Source organism: Pteropus alecto, unplaced genomic scaffold (genome assembly GCF_000325575.1).
Source record: "Pteropus alecto unplaced genomic scaffold, ASM32557v1 scaffold21, whole genome shotgun sequence".
Lineage (NCBI taxonomy): Eukaryota > Metazoa > Chordata > Mammalia > Chiroptera > Pteropodidae > Pteropus > Pteropus alecto.
The window spans coordinates 22742415-22749250 of NW_006436282.1; positions in this window are offsets into that span (position 1 = coordinate 22742415).

Sequence of the window (6836 nt, forward strand, 5' to 3'; positions counted from 1 at the left end):
AAGACACGCTCTATCAGACTGCCAGCCACCTCCTTGCCTCTCTCTTCTTTCTTGAGTCTGGTTTGTTTCTATTACCACCTCCTGAATTTTCATTTTCTAATGCAGGGAACAGGAAGCAGATCATCGTTCTAAATTAGGAGATAACAGGGAAAGCTCGAGCATTTAGCTTCTGCATCTTCAGAGTCAATTCATGGAGCAAAGAACGCGAAGAACACGGAGATCCTTAACTTCTTGGTTTATGCTGCAGGGCGGGACTTGACATCCAAACACCACTTTGAGTGGCAGCTCCCTGTTGCCAGTTAGGGAGGTGAGACTGCATGAGTTCTAACTCTGTGGTTGCTTTGGAGAACAAGGTCTTTTATTTCTTTCCTCCTTTCTCAAGAGTCCATGTGTCTCTGGTGACATTCTTAAGATCCTTGTAAGTGATACTCTAAAGGAGACTATGCGAGCTGGGGGACTCAACCCAGCCAGTCATGCCTTGGCTGAAAATACTGGAGGAAGACAGTGCTGAGAAGTCTGAGAAGCTTCGCAATATATTCTATTTTCTTTATTTTTAAAAGCATCTCTTAACCATGTCGTCCTGAAATTTGTAAGGTGTATCACAAGTGAACCATTACTAATGATAGTAGGAAAACTGCCGATATTTGTGATGAATTTGCTTTTAAAAAGTTAATTAAGGTCAGTGGAAGGTCATTTCTATATTTTTAGCATTCTCATTTATTTAGACCCCAATATGCTTTCCTAGAGGGGAGAGAAAGATGTGGTGTTAGCGAGTGAGCGAGAGTCTGTACATAATTCCTGCCCCAGTCTGCAGTCAATGGGTACGGTAGGAAAGCTTTGCAAAGGGCCTCATCCACCAGGTGATAGACATGGGGAAAGACCAAGTTTATTGTTCAACGGTAGAAAGCTGGATATTTGAACAGATCCTGACTAAAAGTGATCACCTGGAAGTTCCGCATAAACCCTGTCTCCAACAGTTTGGTGATCTCTTCTGTCTTTCTGTCCTTCTCACAACTGTGGAGAAGATGCAGGACCCTGCTGGTAACAAAGATGCTTCTCACCATATCTCAGTGTCCTGGTGCATTCCTCCTAAAAATACTCTATGGACTTATAATTACAAAGAGAAGAAGTTGCAAAAGAGACTCAGGATTGGTTGGTTGATTTGTTTTTGATCCACAGAGGTTTAAAAATGTTTGAATAAGCTGTTTCTATTTAACAAGCTACTAAGGAGAATTTACATAAAATTCTTAATTTGCAGATTCTCTTGGAAAAACACTGCAAGATCTGGCAACCCTGGGCCCGACTAAAAGCATGGCCCTGAGTGCCCGGGGCCCTTTAGAAGGAACATGTGTTCTCCACTTGCCATGTGCCATGCCTAGCAATAGGTACCCACAGGCTTCACCTTTGAGTTCAGAGCCCCTGGTGAAGACCTACCTACACTTTGTGTCCCTAACGACCTCTCCCCTCTCTGATCCCAGTGCTCCCACTGATGGCCCCAATCACAGCTTCGGGAAGAAGGGAATAAGACTGTGGCCAGGCCGTTGGTTGAGGTATAAGTGGTGAAACAGTCCACCATAAAGTCTAAGAAGCCAAGAGCATTTACATGTATGTGGATGATAGGACTTTATCACTACCAGAAGCAATTTTTTTACCAAGGGTTTCTTATTAAGAAAATACAGATTTGCAGGACAAGCACAAGGCACTCCTGCAGCCATGCCCTCATGGTGTGCTCAGTAAACTCACAAGAGGCTCAAAAAAGTGCACCCACCACCACCACCACCACACACACCATTTCTGACTTCCCAGGGTGGGGTGGAAAGTAGACCAGCCGTTGTAGAGACAAAAACCTCTGAGTCTGTTGTTTTGATCTTGAAAATGAGAATAATAATCCCTGCTTGGTCTTTATAGTTTGAGAATCAAATGAGATAATGAATGGCAAAGCCCCACCCATCTGCAACACAGGATAATTGTAAGATACCTTCAGAGGGTAAACTGTGCCTTTTCTGGTGCCAAATCCATATCGCCTGGGTAGCAACCATGTGGACTTTATTCACAGCATCTTTCAAAAGCAAGGAGACCCCATCACTTCTGCTGACTTAACTAAAGAACAGCCCTCTTCTTTCTGGGAAAATGGTCTTCAGCCTCAAATGAGTGCTCACAGATGGTGAGGGGCAAAACCAGTTGGAACCTCTAACCAGCCCCAGATACAACTGGGGTGATCTGGATGGAAGCTGAATCTCCCTCACTTCCCTTGATGCATGTGACCCTTTTCTGGGCAGGTAAACTAGATGTTTAATAATGACGATTACATTCCAATTAAAATAGTGCTCCATACATTGTGAATGACTTCCCTCTAATCAAATAATAGTCGTATTAAGAAAATAAAAACATTACATGGTACCCCATTCAGAAAGAAGGCCCAAATTAAAGGCGCTCCAATAGAACTGGGGGACCAGTTGGCCATTTGTTCATTCTGAAGCCATCTACCCCAACCCCAGGCTACCAGAGATGAGAAGACACTACACATGAGACTCTCAGCTCTCTTTCAAAAGCTCCACACAGGACTGGCCCCTTTCTTAAATCCAGAGCCTCTTTAAAAGCTGCTGCCTGAGATCACACAGCCAACTTCTAATGCTTAATTGTCACTTGGAGAAGCTGGCATCGAAGGATCAGGACAGAACCATAAAGGACTCAAGTAGTGTTTCCCTTTAAACACAATTAAGTGTTTTCTCCCCTCTCCGCAACCTGTGTTGTCCAAGGTGGTTTCTTAAAACAAAGACTGAGTGAGGTAGCGTGCAGTTATGAAAATAAATTAGTCAAGCAATTATTTTTTCCTAGCTGAGAATAGGAGACTAGTCACATGACGGATTATGCAGAATCTCAGTCATCTTGTGTAAATGAGGCTCCCTCGCCACTTGTAATTTGTAAGTTGTGAAACTGTTGCTCAGAAAACTCCCCAAGGCACTGAATGAATGAATGAATGAATGAACTTAATGGAGGAACTGTGAATACCCTCCTTCTGGTCTCCTGGATGTACACTTGCCTTTGAACTGGCTTATCATCTCTACAGAGGTTCAGAACACCCTAACGACCATAGTTTCTGACCCCCTGAATCAGGGCAGAAGATTCTGCACAGATAAATATATTTTGGGAGAAAACAATCTACTATTTTAAATCAACTCTGTCCCAGAAAATCCAAGATATCACTGACCTTTCTCAAAAAGAAAGGGCTGGGTACTTCCTACCTACAGTAGCAGGTCCTTCCTGCAAGGTGAGATGCGTCCACTTTCAGGACACTTGCTGAGAAGAAGAGACAGAAAATGGAAGACAGTTGTGCTCCTCCTAACCAATGTCACTCCATCGGATGCCAGATGTGAACTGTGAGTGTTGGATGAAAGCAGTAAACTACGAATTCTCATGTTCTCATAACTATGCGTTAGAACTCCAGAAGAGCAATATATACTTTAATGTTGATCAACTAAGTCATGCATAAGCTGTATTTAAAATTCTAATGTCCTTCCTTGAAAGGAAAAGCGTGCTCTGAGCCTTGGCATTTGATCAACGTTTTTCTTCTATCATCTCATCTGATACTCAAAAGCGATTGTAAGAAGCTAAATTACCAGAGAAATTGACTCGGATGGGAAGCCAAGACAGAAACTCACATCCCCGAACTCCTAGCCCAGTGCTGTTCATATAGTATAGAATTACTTCAAAACTCCCCCACATAAGCAGAGTCCAGAGGAGAGAGAAGGTTAAAGAGGGAGGTTTCCCAGTGATCCAGGAGGGACTGAATCATATAAGTGGTTCCTCTTAGTGACTTTCCTCTGCCCTCTCTGTGGAGATTGTTTTTGAACGAATAAGTACATAAATACATATGTTCAACTTCTTGACACCTTAAATTTAATCATTTCTAGCAGGCCCTATGTTTTTGGGGAGGGATCAAGTTATTTTTGTCTTCCCACTCCACTCCATCCCCGCATCATCCATTCTTTACTTTGCGGCTGAATGACATTTTTCAACCCACAAATCTGACCATGTCGGACTCCTCCTCAATGTCTTCTCACTGCTTACAATAAAAGCAAAGATCTCAAGCCTGGGCCAGTTCACTCCTCCATCCTCTGTGTTCCAGTGACACTGGCCTCCTGTGCAGCGTTCAGCCTTCCACAGTGGCCTTCCCGCCACTGCCAAGGACACTCCTTTCCCTTCCCTGCCACCCACACCCCTGCCCCTGGCCCCACGATGCCCAGTGCATCTGGCTCATTCTTCACAGCTCAGGAAAATGCCACTTCTCCGAGAAGACTCTCACCTCTTCACCAGGTTGGGTTAGAGAACTCACATGTTCTCTGACCGCCATGCCTTTTCTTCCACAGTCCTTCTTGCTTTTCATGATCGTTTGTGACACTGATTAACAGCTGTCTCTTTGCTGTTGCGTGAGGCCCACAAATACAAGGATTGTGTCTGGTTTTGCATTACTTATTCCTTATACTTGGCATAGAGTTCAGTATCATGTAATGAGGCAGAAACGTGAGTGAGTGAGTGAGTGAGTGAGTGAGTGAGTGAGTGAGTGAGTGAGTGATTCAGTCAGTCAGTCAGTCAGTTGGTGAGTCAGTGAGTCAGTGAGTGAATAAACTTTGTAAGAAGCCAAGCCTGATAGTGCAAGTTTGCCATGCCACCTGCCTAAGTGGAGGAACGCAGGTTACTAACTCCTGCAGTAGACCAGGTAGTCACCACCGAGCCGCATGCGCACATCAGCCCCAGCAAGCCGGCCTGCTTCCTGGACCCCGGGTCTTCCCCATAGTGCCAGGGGCTTCTCTCAGTCAGCAGCCCACTTCACCAAGAATGGAATTTCTTGTTATCCAGTCCTCCTCCCCTGAGGAGTCTATGGGAGTCAGAGAGAAGCAGGGGCAGCTGTCCAGTGACCTGAGGGTGTGAGTGTCCTGGCTTAGGAGTGTCGTAGTCGGTGAAGGTGAGGACCTCACAGATGCTGGAGTTGGGGAGCTTCAGCGTGAGGTATAGAGAAGGGTAGCTGCACCCCAGCATCTAAGGCTTCTGCTTTGTAAGATGCTGCATTATCACGTGTTTGCTCACCCTAGTGGTTACGCAGTATGAGGAGAAAATGTCAATTGTCATTGACTTTTGAAAACTAAAAAAAGTCAAGAAAAAACCTAAAATGTTGGTTTGACCATGTAAAAATATTATAATTTCAATTACAGCCATTTGTGGAAATAATTTCTTATTCACATGTAATATTATTATTACAATAGAAATTAGATTCCTCATTATGTGTTTTTGTTTGTTTGTTTGTTTGTTTGTTTTCTAATCATAGAAAGATCCTCCCTGTTTTTTGACTCCATGGCTCATAGCTTTGGCTGGGATGCCATGAGCTGGTAGACATACCTTCCAATAGCCTTGACCTTGGGCCCGTAGAGTTTTAGTCCATCCACTGGTTCTCGTCTCAAGTCCTGAGAATATGAGCCCCTTTGCACAACAAACACCTTAACAAGCTGACGTAAATAGGGAAAGTTCTGGCTGAGTCTCTTCACGGCCCAAATTATCGCTGCTGTTCCAGGTGACTTCTAGGTGAGTCAGCTTGTCATGTGGTATCAAGGACTCTGAGAGCCCATCCTCACTTGTGCCTGGGTCTTGGAAGAATTCACATTTGCCTTGAGTTTTGCTGGGACCTCCCATTATAAAAAGTCCTGATCCTTCTATGGCTTTGTACGGCTAAGGACCAAGTGCCCACCTTGGTGCTGTGATCCTGGCAACTGAGTGGAGGAGTGACCTCCGTACACAACCTACTTCAACTTCTCACCGCTGCTGGGCACCCAGGAGAGCTCCAATGGGCTTGTCACGGGTGCTGGGGTCCCCTGATGGGAAGAGTGCCTGAAACAGCCTCTAGGGTAAGTAGAGTCAAGGCCATGACCTCTCCAGGGGTCCTAGAACTATAGCCTAAGACCGAGCTCACCCTCGGTTACCAGCTTGGTGCTGCCAAACAGCAGCAGTGATGCAGGCGGAGAGACAAGGTCTGAAGGAAGTGTGTGAAACTCGGAGGTGGGCAGGATGTGGGGCGGGGAGAGGTTGAGCCCACTGGTAGATAGGGGTTTTGGAATCTTGAATATCTGCGTGCTTTCCTTCTGCAATTTCTTTAGCCACTTGCTAGAAATATGTCCTGATGGCAGCCTGGCATTCTCTCTCCTCCTTGAAAACTCACTCTGTGGCTCCCAGTCACCCCCAGCATTCAGGAGGGGCCCTAAATTTTAAGCTTTATTAACTTTCTGGAAAATCTGCTCCTTAGGGTCCAAGAGACAATTGGCCGCCTGTGCTGAGAGGGGACAGGAGCGGCTATGAGCCTGAGCAGGTCTGAGCACCTGTTTCTTCTCAAATATCACGTTCTCCACACATTTTCCCTGACCAGATTTTTTAGCAGCATGACTGATAGAATTAAAAGGTGAACATTAATAAGACAAGAGTACTCATTTTGGGATTTTTAAAAAAGAAGTCTTCCCACAGTTCTTGTAGTGCTGGCGAGGTTGTCTTCAATGCTGAATGAATAATACAACTCTTTACTGCCATGGTCAAGGCTATTATAACTTCTTGGTGATGAGTTCTTACGTGTTCCGAGAAACAGCTTTTCCTCCTTCCCTCGTAACGTGATCCCTCCATCCTCTCTCTGGCCACATGTCGGTCTTCCTTCCCTATCCCACTGCATGACCACGTGACTCTGCGCGCCATCTGACAGACAGTAGTTGGAACAAAAATGAATCTCGCACATTCATTGAAAGGGGCCATCGCACTGAGCATCAGTGTGCGTCAGGCTTGAGACACACTGGTCAAGA